Raw genomic sequence first — 19,324 nt, forward strand, 5'->3', positions numbered from 1 at the left:
GGCCACTCTACCACAAAGGCCTGATTGGTGGAGTGCTGCAGAGATGCTTGTCCTTCTGGAAGGTTCTCCCATCTCCAGATAGGAACTCTAGAGCTCTGTCAGAGTGACCAACAAATTCTTGGTCACCTACCTGACAAAAGTCCTTCTCTGCCAGTTGCTCAGTTTGGCCAGGTTGCCAGGTCTAGGAAGAGTCTTTGTGGTTCCAAACATCTTCCATTTAAGAATGATGGAGGCCACTGTGTTCTTGGGGAACTTCAAAGCTGCAGAAATGTTTTGTTTTGGTACCCTTCCCCCAATCTGTGCCTTAACACAATCCTGTCTCGGCGCTCTACGGACAATTCCTTCGACCTCATAGCTTGGTTTCTGCTTTGACATGCAGTGTCAACTGTTGGACCTTATATTGACAGGTGTGTGCCTTTCCAAATCATGTCCAATCAATTGAATTTACCACAGGTGCACTCCAATCAAGTTGTAGAAACATCAAGGATGATCAATGGAAACAGGATACACCTGAGCTCAATTTCGAGTCTTATAGCAAAGGGTTTGAATAATTATGTACATTTCTAAAAACTTGTTTTCGCTTTGTCATTATTGTGTGTAGATTGCTGAGGATTTTTTATTTATTTAATTCATTTTAGAATAAGGCTGTAACATAACAAAAAGTGGAAAAATTCAGTGGCTCTGAATACTTTCCCGAAGGCACTGTACATGTCAGTACATACACACAACAAGTAGGTCACTGTAGGAGAGGCGTTGTGCTATGAGCTGTTGCTTTATTCGTTTTTTTAAACCATGTTTGCTGTTCACTTGCGCTATATAAGATGGAAATTATTTCCACGCACTCATGTCTCTGATGTTTCTTATAATTAAAAAATAATTAAAATGTATGTTTCTTATAAAAACAAGAAGTGATGCAGTCAGTCTTTCCTCAACTCTTAGCCAAGAGAGACTGGCATGCGCAGTATTAATATTAGAGCTCTGATTACAATGAAGAGCAAAATGTGCCGCTCTGTTCTGGACCAGCTGCAGCTTAACTAGGTCTTTCTTTGCAGCACTTGAACATGATATAAGATAAAACTAGAGCCTACAGGACTTAGTTTGTGGAGTGTGGTGTCAAAAAATGTTGAGTGTTGAACTTGTGGATACCATTTTTATGTCTGTGTCCAGTATGAAGGAAGTTAGAGGTAGTTTCACGAGCCAATGCTTACTAGCATTAGCACAATGACTGGAGGTCTATGGGTATCTAGTAGCATGCTGTTGACCCACTATGCTGTTTATTTTCTACATCTACGTCATATCTCGCTATCTCGTCAACCTTTAAATAAACTTCACCAGAGGAACACTATACCGCTTCTAAAATGTGTAAATATCCATCAAAAACGTAAAATATACATTTTTGATGGATTTAGATTAAAAGTAAACAAACTTCTCGCCGTGTAGACTTTCATAATCCAATCCAAGACGTATCGTAAAAGTTCAATCCAGTCCAACTCACAGACCATTTCCTTTCGCTCCGTCTTAAAAAGTCTCTGTGTGCAAAAGCAGGCTTGAGTGAAAGTATGAGGCTTGGAGGTCATATGTCATTGTTATGTTATGCACTGGGCCAGTATGTTTGTGTGAGAATAAATGATTTTGCTGTGTGTGCACACTTGTGTGAATGAGAGAGAGAAAAATATTCTGATATCTGCGAGCCCACTATGTAAGAAAAGTGTGTGTGTACTGCTGTAGTCATGGCCCATGCTGACCCTGGTGTGTATATACATTAGTTAGGTTGAACAAAGTGATGAATGGAGTACTGAGCTGACACACTCAGAATACTCAAAATGTGTGCGTATCTACACAGAGTGTACAAAACATTAGGAACACCTGCTCTTCCCATGTCATAGACTGACCAGGTGGATCCAGATGAAAGCTATGATCCCTTATTGATGTCAAATCCACTTCAATCCGTGTAGATTAAGGGGAGGACACAGGTTAAAGAAGGATTTTATTAAGCCTTGAGACAATTGAGACATGGATTGTGTATGTGTGCCATTCAGAGGGTGAATGGGCAAGACAAAAGATTTAAGTGCCTTTGAACGGGGTACGGTAGTGGGTGTCAGGGCTCACCGGTTTGAGTGTGTCAAGAACTGCAACGCTGCTGGGTTTTTCCACGCTCAACAGTTTCCTGTGTGTATCAAGAATGGTCCACCACCCAAAGGACATCCAGTTACGTTGACAAAACTGTGAGAAGCATTGGAGTCAACATGGGCCAGCATCCCTCCGGAACTCTTTCGACACCTTGTAGAGTCCATCCTCGGGCGAATTGAGGCTGTTCTGAGCGCAAAAGGGGGTGCAGCTCAATACTACGAAGGTGTTACTAATGTTTTGTACGCTGACATGTCGGTACAACACCTTCAGAAAGTATTTACACCTTCAACTTTTTCAACATTTCGTTGCGTTACAGCCTGAATATAAAACTGATTAAATTGAGATTGTGTCACAGGCCTACACACAATACCCCATAATGTCAAAGTGGAATGATGTTTTTAGACATTTTTATAAATTCATGATAAATGAAAAGCTGAACTGTCTTGAATCAATTAGTATTCGACCCCTTTGTTATGGCAAGCCTAAATAAGTTCAGGAGTAGAAATGTGCTTAACAAATCACGTAATAAGTTGCATGGACTCACTCTGTGCAATAAAGCACCAAAGGCTAGAGACACTAAGAAAGTCTGCAGGTCCAGACAACCTGGACCCCTACCTCTTAAAGATAGCAGCTGGTATTATTACTGAACCTGTGGCTCACATTTTCAACTTGAGTCTCTTGACCAATTCAATAGCCAGCATTTGGAAATCAGCTTATGTCCTCCCACTGCTAAAAGGTGGAGATCCCTCCGATGCTAATAACTATCGTCATCTCTCTAAACTCCCTATCCTGGCCAAAGTCTATGAATCCCTAGTGAACTCACAGTTAAAAAACATATTATTTGAAATGAACATACTGAGCGGGGTTCAGTCTGGCTTTAGATCGGGGCACAGCACCACAACTGCAGCTATGGCAGTGTCAAATTACATCATTAATGCACTTGATAAAAAGCAACATTGCGCTGCTCTGTTTGTGGATTTATCAAAGGCCTTTGATTCAGTTGACCATGAATTGTTGCTAGCTAGACTCCGAAACATTGGTCTCAGTGTAAGGGGCAGTAAATTGGTTTAGGAACTATCTTTCTGACAGAACACAATGTGTATATACTGACAATCACAAGTCTAGCTTTCTTGAGATTAATAGAGGTGTGCCCCAGGGTTCCATTGTAGCTCCTGTGTTGTTCTCAATTTTTATTAATGATTTGGAAAATGGGATGCAACCAGCAAAGTTCCATCTATATGCAGATGATACAGTCATATATTAATGTGCTCCTTCTCTGGTTCAAGCTGTTGAAGAGCTCCAGACTGATTATCAGTCACTGCAGGCCTCCCTTTATGGTCTCAAACTGGTCTTGAATGTACAAAAAACTAAATTCATGACCTTTACCAGAGCTAGAACATTAGCATTGTCACATCTGGTGGCTTATCCAATGAAAAAGTGTCATCCTACAAATACCTATGTATTGTTGCGCTTTATTACAAATGCCAAGTCACTCACCCACCATTGCACCAAATGGTAGGTTGGACCTCACGTTATATGCGCAGAAAGATACATTTGTATGTGTTCATCTACAATCCCTTTTGGGTAAACTCCTGTCTTACCTCTGTACTCTGGTCTCCTTCACCACCAGCAGTTACCATACCCGGTCTGCTAGGTGGTTGATACTTAAAGTCCCCAGGACATTCACAGTATTAGGCAAGACTGCCTTCTCTTCTTGTGCACCAGAAGCATGGAATAATCTACAATCCATGCTTCATCTAGACATGTTAGTGCCACTGAATGAATTTAAGATATTGATGGGAGACTGTTACAGAGGAGTGTAAATGCTTTTTTTTAGGCTGGATCATGTTGTCGTATGTTTTAATTATGTAATGTATTGATTGTTGCTGCCTTCTTGGCCAGGTCTCCCTTGAAGAAGAGACTCTGGGTCTCAATGGGCTTTCCCTGGTTAAAATAAATAAATAATTAAAACAGGCAAAACCCTGGATGAAAACCTGGTTCAGTCTGCTTTCCAACAGACACTCAGAGATAAATTCACCTTTCAGCAGAACAACAACCTAAAATACAATGCCAGATATACACTGGAGTTGCTTACGAAGACAACATTGAATGTTCCTGAGTGGCCTAGTTACAGGTTTGACTTATATCTACTTGAAAATCTATGTCAAGACTTGAAAATGGCTGTCTAGCAATGATCGACAACCAACTTGACAGAGCTTGAATCATTTTTTAAATAACAATGTGCAATATTGTACAATCCAGATGTGCAAAACTCTTAAGAGACTTACCCAGAAAGACTCACAGCTGTAATCGCTGCCAAAGATGGTTCTAACATGTATTGACTCAGGGGTGTAAATACTTCGGTAAATTACATTTCAGTATTTATTTTTGAATACAATTGCAAAATAAAAAAAATATGTGTTCACTTTGTCATTATGGGGTATTGTGTGTAGATTGGTGAGATTTTTTATTTATTTAATCCATTTTGAATTCAGACTTTAACAACAAAATATGGAATAGGTTAAGGGGTATGAATACTTTCTGAAGGCACTGTGTGTCCATACTTCAGTTTCTTGAGTTCTAGTACCATTGCAACACACAAACAGCTGAATTTTACATCATGCTCCCCCGTCATTACCCAAACTGTGAAAAACAAACCCCCAGACAGTATGTGTTTCTGTCTGTCTGGGGGGGGGGGGGGGGCACATCCCTTTCCAGAAATCCTCTAATAACATAAATACATGAGATTCAGCAGTAGGATCATGTCCAGATCTGTGGGTGCTAATGACTTTAGTGTGTGTCAGGGATTTTTCTGCCATTGAAATCCTTGGGGCGGGCCGCCAAAGCAAGTCCAAACACTGTAAAAACATTTATCATTTTTTCCCCGTTCGGGATGGAAAAATGCTTTCAGTGTAAACTTAAAACGACTAAAACCAGATATAAAGTATGTCGAAAAGATAATGGACCTACATATTTTGTTTTAGACTATAACCTTTGTGAACTATCATTCACCAAAATAGTCAGGGAGAATTGATCATTCCAAAAACAATGAATTTAGCTGTATAGATTAGCATTATTGCTTGAACACAGCATTAGCCATGGCAAAACGCAAAGAATTGCAGGAAATTGGCTTTAAAAATGCAAAAATGTATCTATACCACAAATATGCGTTTTTATTTTTTTTTCCTCAAAAAAATCACACACAAAAAAATCACTTGCCGACTACAGCCATTGCCACGCCCCCTGCCACACCCACCACCTAAGCCTCTTTTTAATCCAGAAAAAAACCTGTGTGTGTTTAACTGAGATCATTTAAGGTGGATTCAGTTGTGTGAATAACCCATCTGAGAGGTACGGAGAGTGCTGGCCATGGAATCAGTGGGGTTGGATCTCAGAGAGAGAGAGCGCGCGCCTAAATCCAAAATGTGCTGCTGCTGTTTTTACTGGCTTGGTTGGAGCAGAGGAGCGGGGAGGGATTTACGAGTCTGGATGGATCAAACAGGCTGCCGCCAAGAGGCACATGTGGAGAAAAGTCCCCCCTAACCAGCCACCCCCTCTATTCTCCTCCTTCCCCCTCCCCCCTCTTCTCTCCCACTTTCTCTGCCTCAGAGATGGCTTGGTTACATGGTGATGGGAATGTCTGCAGGAACTGCCCAATACATTTCTAGTTCCTACTTAGTGGATGATGCCAGTAAAAGTGAAAAGGAGGATCGTTAAACTTCTCCACCCCCCGCCCACAGGTGCCCGCCGCTCTTAAAATGTCTTCTACCATTTAGAGTAGAGAAATCTGTAATTTTTTTTGTCATGAGTTCTGTCGTTTGAGGAATTTGCTCCCGCTCTCACTCCTACGCCTTGGCCCTCTGTGAGGAAAAATAGGGAACGGGAAAGCCAGAGACAGAGTGAGGTAGAAAATAGGGAGGTAGAGAAGGACAGAGGGATGGGGCAGAGTTGGGCGGAGGCTGCCGTGTGTTTGTTATGTAAGGGTCCAGCGGGCCAGGCCTGGGCCAGGCTGAATGCAGGCTTGTTTTAAAAAGCCGTAAACGTTTCCACTCCCGGGACATGTGTTGAGCACATGAACCAAAAAAAACACACAACATCCCCTCACTCCCTTAACTGGGTCACAGGCACAAGCCCCCATCTGTCAGAGGCTCGCCTTTGGTTTCGCATTCTTCCATTGTGGAGACCCCCCCATCCCACAAACAAACACACACACACCCATCTTACACAATGCTTCCCTAAAACACCCTTGCCACAGACCAATCAACACTTTCGTGAACAATTAGTTAAAATGGAGGACGGTGGGACAGGCCTTGCCAACAGACGTCAGTAGGTAGTTCTAAATTCATACTTACATTCTTTCGAAAATGGAGAAGTCACCACTAAGTGATAGAAGTTAACTCTCCAGATCAGAGAGACAAGCCAGACGGTGTTTTATGGCACAACATTTACCAGGTGATAGAAATCACCCCTAGAAAAAGGCTTGGTCAAAAGTTTGTGGATGTTTTTCTGAACTAAACCTCATTTTACTGATATATTTAATCCAGGGGTTTCTTATGTCCCTCCCTCCACCCATATCAAACCAACCCAAATCTGTAGGTAACTCTACAACCTGGACTCAAATCAATCAAATAAGCACTTTTCCATTGTCTTGCCTAATAAAGGCAGTGGGTGGCAGTGCAACACGTCAGTTGTGTGTCTGGTAACCTTACCTCCGACAGGAGCAGCCAGCACGTCCGCACGCGGCCCCCAGCACGTCCGTACGCGGCCCTCGGGCCACTCAAGGAAGAGGATGGCGGGAGGAAGGAGAGAAGACACAGAACAATCAGGTTTCACTGTTCCTTGACTTGAGGCATGATAGCTGCTTTATTCACAGACAGGCATAACGATACTGTCAATACATGAAACTGTCAATACATACAGTAACAATACTGTCAATACATACAGTAACAATACTGTCAATACATACAGTAACAATACTGTCAATACATAGATGGTCATCTGTTGACGCAAGTCACAATAGTCAGTTGTCTGTACCAAGGTAAACTTTAGCACTGAACATTGTGCACTATTGTTATATGGATGAACACATCCATAATGGTTACTTTTTGATCAATAAATGGATCACCAGTTCTCAGATAACAGGATGAACAAGAGGGTGAAGAATCCAAGGATAGACCCGCTATTCAGGCGATCACATGGGATGCCATCAGGCATACAGTCCCATACTCTGCATGGTGTGTGTGTGCGCGAGCGTGTGTGTAATATGTCTGTGAGTCACCATAGAGAAGAGACTTTTGTAAATATTTATTAATGTAAGTGAGTGTATATCCAAGAGACACTAGAGCTGCTTGTGTGGTCGTGTGTGAGCGTGTGTGTGAGCGTGTGTGCTCGTCAAACGTGTGACCACAGCACTGTAAAAGCCGAAAAGCGTGTGTGTGAAAACAATGGGAACAGTGTTCGAGGTTGACGTCACATTTTCATCACTAGGATTTGGATATTAACAACACGCACACACGCACACACCATGGGAAGAGGAGAGTGTGGTGGGGAGAGTGTAGATTTAGTGAGAACAGATTTGTCCAGGGATGAGCCTCAGCCCAACCCAACCTGGCTGTGCCAACACGGAGGCTTCCTTTAAGAACCTAAACCCTCAGATCTCAGGCCAAACAATGCACTCCCTAGGAGTACTAGCCATGTATGAAGACACCGGTATGGTGCTGGAGATGATGAAAATGAGGTTAAAACAAGCTGTGTTAGTTTAGGGCTCCTCTCCCTCTGTAACCAACGTTGAATACACTGCGAGAGCAGGCAGCCATCTTGAGGGTCAGCAGTCTTATGCTGACTCATACTAGCATATGGAAACTACAGTGACCACAAAGCCTAAACAGTTGCACGGTAACAACTGACTCGGGCTAGAATTCAAATCGTTGTGCATATTGTGCACTTACACATTGACATCAATGGAATTTTCTTAATTGGATATTGATGCAAAGTCACATTTGTCCTAAATCCCAACTATGTGGAGAACTGTAGATTATTGGGGTGTCTACTTTTTGTGCACTTAGAAGAGTTGTTTGCAAAGTATTTTTCCTATTTTACACAAACTTCATTCACTTGTTAGCCTAGGTGATGGATACTTCAAAATGAGCTCTGTTTTGGACTACCCTTTCAACTGTTTCTACCAGGGGCAAGAGACTAACTATGGCTGGGTGATATGGCCTAAAAATAAATTACCTAGATTTTTTCAATTTGTGTGAGATTCACGAGATATATACAGTACCAGCCAAAAGTTTGGACACACCTACTCATTCCAGGGTTTTTCTTTATTTTTACTATTATCTATATTTTAGAAAAATTGTGAAGACAATCAAAACTATGAAATTACACATATGGAATTATGTAGTAACCAAAAAAGTGTTAAACAAATCAAAATATATATTTCATATTTGAGATTCTTCAAAATAGCCACCCTTTGCATTGATGACAGCTTTACACAATCTTGGCACTCTCTCAACCAGCTTGATGAGGTAGTCACCTGGAGTGCATTTCAATTAACAAGTGTGCTTTGTTAAAAGTTCATTTGTGGAATATCTTTCCTTCTTAATGTGTTTGAGCCAAATCAGTTGTGTTGTGACAAGGTAGGGGTGGTATACAGAAGATAGCCCTATTTGGTAAAAGAACAAGTCCATATTATGGCAAGAACAGCTCAAATAAGCAAAGAGAAACAACAGTCCATCATTACTTTAAGACATGAAGGTCAGTCAATCCGGATAATTTCAAGAACTTGAAAGTTTCTTCAAGTGCTGTCGCAAAAACCATCAAGCACTATGATGAAACTGGCTCTCATGAGGACCACCACAGCAATGGAAGACCCAGAGTTACCTCTGCTGCAGAGGATATGTTCATTAGAGTAACCAGCCTCAGACTGCAGCTCAAATAAATGCTTTAAAGAGTTCAAGTAACAGACACATCTCAATATCAAGACTGCGTGAATTATGCCTTCATGGTCGAATTGCTGCAAAGAAACCACTACTAAAGGACACCAATAAGAAGAAGAGACCTGCTTGGGCCAAGAAACACGCACAATGGACATTAGACCGGTGGAAATCTGTCCTTTGGTCTGATGAGTCCAAATATGAGATGTTTGGTTCCAACCACCATGTCCTTGTGAGACGCACAGTAGGTGAACGGATGATCTCCGCATGTGTGGTTCCCACCCTGAAGCATGGAGGACGAGGTGTGATGGTGTGGGGATGCGTTGCTGGTGACACTGTCAGTGACTTATTTACAATTCAAGGCACACTTAACCTGTATGGCTACCACAGCATTCTGCAGCGATACGCAATCTCATCTGGTTTGAGCTTTGTGGGATTGTCAACCAGTGTGTCTGTAGTGACGCCTCAAGCACTGAGATGCCTTAGACCGTGGCGGCACTCGGGAGATCATCAGACCTTAACTCAATTGAGATGGTTTCGGCTTAGTAGGACATTTGTTTTTCAACAGGACAATGACCCAAAACACATCCAGGCTGTGCAAGTGCTATTTCACCAGAAGGAGAGTGATGGAGTGCTGTATCAGATGACCTGGCCTTCACAATCACCCGACCTCAACCCAAATGAGATTTAACATTTTTTATTTCACCTTTATTTAACCAGGTAGGCCAGTTGAGAACAAGTTCTTATTTACAACTGTGACCTGGCCAAGATAAAGCAAAGCAGTGCGACACAAACAACACAGAGTTAAACATGGAATAAACAAACATACAGTCAATAACACAATAGAGAAAAAGTCTATATACAGTTTGTGCAAATTAGGTAAGATAAGGGAGGTAGGCAATAAATAGGCCATAGTGGCGAAATAATGACAATTTAGCAATTAAACACGAGTGATAGATGTGCAAAAGATGAATGTGCAAGTAGAGATACTGGGGTGTAAAGGAGCAAAAATAATAAAAGTATGGGGATGAGGAAGTTGGATGGGATATTTACAGATGGGCTATGTACAGGTGCAGTTATCTGTGAGCTGCCCTGAGCATGCATTTAGTTCTACTTGCATTTAAGAGCAGTTGGATGTTAAGGAAGGAGAGCTGTATGGCATTGACGCTGGTCTGGAGGTTAGTTAACACAGTGTCCAAAGAAGGGCCAGAAGTATACAGAATGGTGTCGCCTGCGTAGAGGTGAATCAGAGAATCACCAGCAGCAAGAACGACATCATTGATGTATACAGAGGAAAGAGTCGGACCGAGAATTGAACCCTGTGGCACCCCCATAGACACTGCCAGAGGTCCGGACAACAGGCCCTCCGATTTGACACACTGAACTCTGTCTGAGAAGTAGTTGGTGAACCAGGCGAGGCAGTCATTTGAGAAACCAAGGCTGATGAGTCTGCCGATAAGAATGTGGTGATTGACAGAGTCGAAAGCCTTGGCCAAGTCGATGAATACAACTGCACAGTATTGTCTCTTATCGATGGCGGTTATGATGGTTTGGGATGAGTTGGACCGCAGAGTGAAGGAAAAGCAGCCAACAAGTACTCAGCATATGTGGGAACTCCTTCAAGACTGTTGGAAAAGCATTGCTCATGAAGCTGGTTGAGAGAATGCCAAGAGTGTGCAAAGCTGTCATCAAGGCAAAGGGTGGCTACTTTGAAGAATCTAAAATCTAAAATATATATTGATTTGTTTAACACTTTTAGGGTACTACATGATTCCATATGTGTTATTTCATAGTTTGGATGTCTTCACTATTTTTATACAATGTAGAAAATAGTAAAAATAAAGAAACCCCCTTGAATGAGTAGCTGTGTCCAAACCTTTGACTGGTACTGTACATGACCACAAGTATGTGGACACCTGCTCGTCGAACAGCTCATTAAAAAATCATGGGCATTAATATGGAGTTGGTCCCCCTTTGCTGCTATAACAGCTTCCACTCTTGTGGTGGGGGCTTTTTAAATTAGATGTTGGAAGATTGGAAGCAAGTCCCCACAGCAATCAGCCACAAGAGCATTAGTGAGGTCGGGCACTGATTATGGGCGATTAGGCCTGGTTCGCAGTCTGCATTACAATTCATCCCAAAGGTGTTCGATGAGGTTCTTCCACACCGATCTCGACAAACCATTTCTGTATGGACCTCGCTTGTGCATTGTCATGCTGAAACAGGAAAGAGCCTTCCAAACTATTGCCACAAAGTAGGAAGCACTGAATCATCAAGAACGTTGTTGTATGCTGTAGCGTTCCTTTACTGGAACTAAGGGGCCTAGCCCGAACCATGAAAAACAGCCCCAGACCATTATTCCTCCTCCACCAAACTTTACAGTTGGCACTATGCATTCAGGCAGGCAGCCAAAACCAGATTCGTCCTTCAGACTGCCACATGGTTGAAGAGTGATTCATCACTTCAGAGAACGCGTTTCCACTGCTCCAGAGTCCACTGTCAGCAAGTTTTACACCTCTCCAGCTGACGATTGGCAATGCGCATGGTGATTTTAGGATTGTGTGCAGCTGCACGGCCATGGAAACTTTTTTCATGAAGCTCCCGACGAACAGTTCTTGTGCTGACGTTTCTTCAAGAGGCAGTTTGGAACTCGGAAGTGAGTGTTACAACCAAGGACAAATCATTTTTATGCGCTATGCGCAAAGTGCTGCAGCACTCGGCGGTCCCGTTCTGTGAGCTTGTGTGGCCTACCACTTCACGGATGAGCCGTTAATGAGCCTAGACGTTTCCACTTCACAATAACAACGCTTACAGTTGACCGGGGAAGCTCTAGCAGGCCAGACATTTGACGAACTGACTTGTTGGAAAGGAGGCATCCTATGAAGATGCCACGTTGAAAGTCCCTGAGCTGATATAAGGCCAGTCTACTTACATTTACATTTACATTTAAGTCATTTAGCAGACGCTCTTATCCAGAGCGACTTCCTATGTTTGTCTATGGAGATTGCATGGCTGAGTGCTCAATTGTATACACCAGTCAGCAACGCGTGTGGATGAAATAGCTGAAACCACTCATTTGAAGGGGTGTCCACATACCTTTGGGTATATACACTGCATTCTGAAAATATTTAAACCCCTTTTCCATATTTTGTTACGTTACAGCCTTATTCAAAAATGGATATAAAAAAATACTCTGAAATCAACACACAATACCCACATAATGCCCTATAATGACAATGCAAAAACAGGCCCTGGTTTGGGACAGGGAAGTATGTGGTTGGGGGTGGAAGTCAGCTCCATTCAAATGGAAGCCTGTGTGGGGTGTGGAAGGAAACCAGCCAAGGAGGGGATGGGCAGAAGAAAAGGGAGAGTCTTCAATATCAGGAGTGGATGTCATTTGTGTCAGTGTTTATGTGCGTGTGCGTGTGCGTGTGCGCGTGTGCGTGTGCGTGTGCGTGTGTGTGTATATATATATATATAGTGGCTTCAGAAAGTATTCAGACTCCTTGACTTTTTCCATATTTTGTTACATTATAGCCTTATTGTAAAATGGATTAAGATAAACATTAAAATCCTCAGCAATCTACACACAATACCCCATAAAAACAGAAATACAGTTTTAGTCTGAAGTTTTCATACACTTAGGTTGGAGTCATTAAAACTCGTTTTTCAACCACTCCACAAATTTCTTGTTAACAAACTATAGTTTTGGCAAATCGGTTAGAACATCAGATTATCAGTAAACATCAGTTTACAGACAGATTATTTCACTTATAATTCACCGTATCACAATTCCAGTGGGTCAGAAGTTTACATACACTAAGTTGACTGTGCCTTTAAACAGCTTGGAAAATTCCAGAAAATGATGTCATGGATTTATAAGCTTCTGATAGGCTAATTGAAATCATTTGAGTCAATTGGAGGTGTACCTGTGGATGTATTTCAAGGCCTACCTTCAAACTCAGTGCCTCTTTGCTTGACATCATGGGAAAATGAGAAGAAATCAGGCAAGACCTCAGAAAAAAAAAATGTAGACCTCAACAGGTCTGGTTCATCCTTGGGAGCAATTTCCAAACACCAAAATGTACCACGTTCAGTTGTACAAACAACAGTATGCAAGTATAAACACCATGGGACCACACAGCCGTCATACCGCTCAGGAAGGAGACACATTCTGTCTCCTAGAGATGAACGTAGTTTGGTGTGAAAAGTGTAAATCAATCCCAGAACAACAGCAAAGGACTTTGTGAAGATGCAAGAGGAAACAGGTACAAAATTATCTATATCCACAGTAAAATGAGTCCTATATTGACATAACCTGAAAGGCCGCTCAGCAAGGAAGAAGCCACTGCTCCAAAACCGCCATACAAAAAGACAGAATACGGTTTGCAACTACACATCGGGACAAAGATTGTATTTTTTGGAGAAATGTCCTCTAGTCTGATGAAACAAAAATCGAACTGTTTGGCCATAATGACCATCGTTATGTTTGTAGGAAAAAGGAGGAGGCTTGCAAGCCGAAGAACACCATCCCAAATGTGAAGCACGGGGGTGGCAGCATCATGTTGTGGGGGTGCTTTGCTGCAGGAGGGACTGGTGCACTTCACAAAATAGATGGGATCATGAGGTTTGAAAATGATGTGGAAGTATTGAAGCAACATCTCATCAGTCAGGAAGACATCAGTCAGGAAGTTAAAGCTTGGTCGCAAATGGGTCTTCAAAAATGAACAATTACCTCAAGCAAACTTCCAAAGTTGTGGCAAAATGGATTAAGAACAACAAAGTGGCCATTGGAGTGGCCATCACAAAGCCCTGACCTCAACCCTATAGACAATATGTGGGCAGAACTGAAAAAGCGTGTGTGAGCAAGGAGGCCTGCAAACCTAACTCAGGTACACCAGCTCTGTCAGGATGAATGGGCCAAAATTCACCCAACTTATTGTGGGAAGCTTGTGGAAGGCTACCCGAAACGTTTGACCCAAGTTAAACAATTTAAAGGCAATGCTACCAAATACTAATTGAGTGTTTGTAAACTTTTGACCCACTAGGAATGTAATGAAAGAAATAAAAGCTGAAATAAATCATTCTCTCTACTATTATTCTGACATTTCACATTCTTAAAATAACGTGGTGATCCTAACTGACCTAAGACAGGGAATTTTGAAAAGGAATTGTCAGCAATTGTGAAAAACTGAGTTGAAATGTATTTGGCTAAGGTGTATGTAAACTTCCGACTTCAACTGTACCTTATTTACATTAGTATTCAGACCCTTTGCTACGAAACTCGAAATTGAGCTCAGGTGCATCCTGTTTCCATTGATCATCCTTGAGATATTTGTGCATGTGCCTTTTACCTGTGGTAAATTCAATTGATTGGACATGATTCCGAAAGGCAGACAGCTGTCTATATAGAGGTCCCACTGTTGATAGTGCTTGTCAGAGCAAAAACCAAGCCATGAGGTCAGGTCGAAGAAATTGTCCGTAGAGCTTCGAGATAGGATTGTGTCAAGGCACAGGTCTGGGGAAGGGTACCAAAAATGTTCTGCAGCATTGAAGGTCCCCAAGAACACAGTGACCTCCATCATTCTTAAATGGAAGATGTTTGGAACCACCAAGACTCTTTTTGAACTTGCTGCGCGGCCAAACTGAGCATTTGGGGGAAGGGCCTTGGTCAGGGTGGTGACCAAGAACCTGATGGTCACTCTGACAGAGCTCTAGAGTTCCTCCTTGGAGATGGGAGAACCTTCCAGAAGGACAACCATCTCTGCAGCACTCCACCAATCAGGCCTTTATGGTAAAGTGGTCAGACAGAAGCCACTTCTCAGTAAAAGGCACATGACAGCCTGCTTGGATAATGTCAAAAGGCACCTATAGACTCTCAGACCATGAGAAACAAGACTCTCTGGTCTGATGAAACCAAGATTTAACTCTTTGGCCGTAATGCCAAGCCTCACGTCTGGAGGGAACCTGGCACCATCCCTACGGTGAAGCATGGTGGTGGCAGCATCATGCTTTGGGGATGTTTTTTAGCAGCAGGGACTGGGAGTCTAGTCAGGATCCAGGGAAAATTGAATGCAGCAAAGTACAGTGAGATCCTTAATGAAAAACTGCTCCAGAGAACTCAGGACCTCAGACTGGTGCGAAGGTTCACTTGCCAATAGGACAATAACCCTAAGCACACAGCCAAGACAACAAATTAAAATTAGCCAAAAAAAAAATCTAAAAACCTGATTTTGCTTTGTCATTATGGGGTATTGTGTGTATATTGACGAGGGGAAAAAACAAACATTTAATCAATTTTATAATAAGGCTGTAGCGCAAAATAACGTGGTAAAAGTCAAGGGGTCTGAATACTTTCCAAAGGCACTGTATGTGTCCATAAGTGTGAGTGAGTGAGAAATTACCTGGAGGCGAGCCACAGTCGTGGTTGGAGGGCTTTGCTGATGTCACTTCCTGCCGCCTGGGGTCTGTGTGTGGCCGTCTGGTAGGAACGCAGCAGGTACAGCACATAGACAATACACACACACACACACACACACACACACAAAATGTCATTTCAACTGGTTTAGTAATAACTGTGTGTGTGTGTATCTGAATTACTGAGGAGTGAACTGCTATGAGTTTGACTAGGCAAACAATCGCTGAGGTTCGTAGACAAACAAAGTAAAGTAGTTTACGTTGGCTGATGATGAACAGTCTGAAAAAAGTTGTGCGGTTACCAAGTGGCTGTTTGGGACCAAGAAAGATATAAACACAATGATGTGAGAATATGCTTTCTACGTGTATTATAAAATGGCCTAATGATAATATTATTCAGCGGAGATATTGCAGATGCTATAATGGAGGCCAGATATTCTGAGGCTAGGTCAGATGCAGTGTATTCTGAGGCAGTGTACTCAGCCTCCTCGGTCCTGTAGTCCGTGTACTCTTGTGTATTCTGGGCCATAGTAAGTATACTCTTTAGCTGAGCTACGGCCACAGTGGAGGAAGCCATTCATTACACCATGCAGGGTAGGCAACGGGGGAAAACCAAGCCGACCAGGGCCACCACGTAGCACCAGCCCTGGGTCACCGAACCCTGCTCACCCCCCCTGTACCAGCCACCCTCCACGCCCTCCCAGCCAACACCCACTGGCTCTCACAAACAGCATCCACCACACCCCTCCCTTCTCCGTCGTTCCCTGCCCCCTCGACGATTCAGACTGGGAAGTCCCTAGTGGGAGTCTAGGCCGGCTTAATCCGGCCTTGCTTGAAGGAAATGGGAATATTTATAGAGCCCAAACCGTCCTCCAAAAAGCATGACATGGAGCAGAAAAAAAAACAGAGGCGGGACGAGAAAGAGAGATGGGATAGGACGGTGCTAAAATAAAGATGCCACAGTCAGATGAGATCCATAAAGCAGAAGAAAAGGGTTATGGTCCAGACATTTTAACCCAGGGAGGAGAAGGGAAATGGGTTGAGAGGTCACTGTTGTGTCCCTGTCTGGAGATGGAGCAGTGGGGGAGGGGACCAGGGTTTTGACCTGTGCCGTTTTGATGAAGGGCACCACCGCTTTGGGGAAACTTTATGAGAACGGTTTGGCAACGTTTGAGCTATAGACGAAACAAATCAAACCGTCTTTGTACGGGTTTTTTTTTTTGCGAGGCGTTTTACAGTCGGTGTTGAGCGTGTGTTGTGTGAGTATGTCACATTTAGCCTGGTAAAAATAGCGGTGGTGTGTGAGGGCTGTTATCAGGCTGCAGTCACTCCCACATCCATGACCAGGGACTGACCACAGGGCACGGCTAGACACGCACGGCTAGACGCGCACAGGTACACGCGCACAGGCACACAGAAAAGTGCACCCAAATGCAAGAAACCCCCAGAAAACACACATGCACAACACACAATCCCTTGAACAAGACACTTACACAAAAATACAAACAAATAAGCACACACTCAAATCCGTTTGCTACATTTACACCTAAGCATGAGCATCCAAAGATACAAGCACGCAAACAATTCAGAACTAATCATAGACATGGTCCTACACACACACACACACACAAACACACACAAACACGTTCCGAGACAAACAAGCCCTGTGGCATGTGTGAACAATGACATCTTCAATCTTTACCCGTCACGGAGTTGTGGAGCTCAACTGCACCCCAGGGACTTGCTTGTTATTGCCACTGTGCAGACGAGGGAGAGAAGCATGACCAGTGTGTGTCTGCGTGTGTGTGTGTTATGTGAACGATCTGAGCAGACAAAGCAGCTAGGGTTGTTGTATTAGAACAGTGAGCCAGAGAGAACATGGAGGAGTGGTGACCTTCTGTGTCCTCTTTCATTACGCATACTAGTACTACTCACCCTAACTAACTAAACCCTGGTCCCACATCAGTTTGTGCTGTACTAGTACTACTCTCTACAGACCCTGTTAAGCTAAAACTTGTCCCCAGATCTGTTTGTGCTGTACTAGTACTACTCTCTACAGACCCTGGCTGAGTTCAAGAGCATCAAAACCATGATGTATGATGGGTAAATTGTGACTGACTGATCTTCAAAATAATAGTGAGTGGTCATTTATGATGCAAGGTGATTTGTAGATCAGTCAGTATAGACGCGCCTTTAAAGTCAGCTGCAATGTTGAATGGCCCCTGTCTAGCTATAGTCTGGACCCAGATCTGTCTGGGTGGTCAACCATAGGACTTGGCAAGACAGCACAAACAGGTCCGGGACCAGGATAAATCGGGCTACAACCTAAGAAACAGCACTACAGCTAGACTTCCGTCGGCCTCAGAAAAGCTCTGAGGCTACACACATAGTTACATTAATTTTTTATTTCACCTTTATTTAACCAGGTAGGCCAGTTGAGAACAAGTTCTCATTTAGAATGGCAATCTGGCCAAGATAAAGCAAAGCAGTGCGACAAAAACAACAGTTACTTACACATGGGATAATTAGAATTTAGCAATTTACTCTGGAATGATATACTGTATGTACAGATGAGGATGTGCAAGTAGAAATACTGGTGTGCAAAAGAGCAGAAAAACAAACAAATATGGGGATGAGGTAGGTAGTTGGTTTGATGGGCTATTTACAGATGGGCTGTGTACAGCTGTAGCGATCGGTTAGCTGCTCTGAGAGCTGACGCTTAAAGTTAGTGAGGGAGATATGAGTCTCCAACTTCAATGATTTTTGCAATTCGTTCCAGTCATTGGCAGCAGAGAACTGGAAGGAAAGGCGGCCACAGGAGGTGTTGGCTTTGGGGGTGACCAGTGAAAAATACCTGCTGGAGCGCGTGCTACGGATGAGTGTTGCTATGGTGACCAGTGAGCTGAGATAACGCGGAGCTATACCTAGCAAAGATTTATAGATGATCTGGAGCCAGTGGGTTTGGCAACAAATATGTATCGAGGACCAGCCAACGAGAGCATACAGGTTGCAGTGGGTAGTATATGGGGCTTTGGTGACAAAACGGATGGCACTGTGATAGACTGCATCCAATTTGCTGAGTAGAGTGTTGGAGGCTAATCGTAAATGACATGGCCGAAGTCAAGGATCGGTAGGATAGTCAGTTTTACGAGGGTAAGTTTGGCAGCATGAGTGAATGAGTCTTTGCTGTGAAATAGGACGCCGATTCTAGATTTAACTTTGGATTGGAGATGCTTAATGTGAGTCTGGAAGGAGAGTTTACAGTCTAGCCAGACACCTAGGTATTTATAGTTGTCCACATATTAACTCTACAGAGTACCTAACCCGGATCCGGGAGCACCCCCCACACCCCCCACACTGATTAGCATCGCTAGCATAGCGTCACAATTAAATAGTAGCATCTAAATATCATTAAATCACAAGTCCAAGACACCCAATGAAAGACACAGATCTTGTGAATAAAACCACCATTTCAGATTTTTTAAATGTTTTACAGGGAAGACACAATATGTAAATCTATTAGCTAAACACGTTAGCAAAATGACACCATTTTCTTACTCCAACAGTTTCTTACTCCATCAGGTGCTATCACCAATTCGGCTAAACTAAGATATTGATAGCAACTAACCAACAAAAAAATTCTTAAGATGACAGTCTGATAACATATTTATGGTATAGCATAGTTTTTTTTTTTTAAATGTGCATTTTTCAGGTATAAATCACAGTTCTACATTGCAGCTGCAATCTGATATAGTGCTGATGCAGCTAGAACAATTACAGAGACCAACGTTATATAACTAATTACTTGTCTTAAAACATTTCAGAAAAAATACACAGCGTAC

The 19,324-nt window shown here is 42.9% G+C and overlaps 1 long non-coding RNA gene across 1 annotated transcript in view; it reads right to left on the bottom strand.

The window, feature by feature from the left end:
• Positions 1 to 8,446, bottom strand: part of LOC129852874 (uncharacterized) — a 34,177-nt gene extending 25,731 nt beyond the window's left edge. The window contains exon 1 of the long non-coding RNA XR_008759054.1: positions 6,840 to 8,446. This is a non-coding gene — a long non-coding RNA (uncharacterized LOC129852874). The remainder of the gene's footprint in view (positions 1 to 6,839) is intronic.
• Between the last annotated feature and the right edge of the window lie 10,878 nt (positions 8,447 to 19,324).

Source organism: Salvelinus fontinalis, chromosome 1, assembly GCF_029448725.1.
Source record: "Salvelinus fontinalis isolate EN_2023a chromosome 1, ASM2944872v1, whole genome shotgun sequence".
In the NCBI taxonomy this organism is placed as follows: domain Eukaryota; kingdom Metazoa; phylum Chordata; class Actinopteri; order Salmoniformes; family Salmonidae; genus Salvelinus; species Salvelinus fontinalis.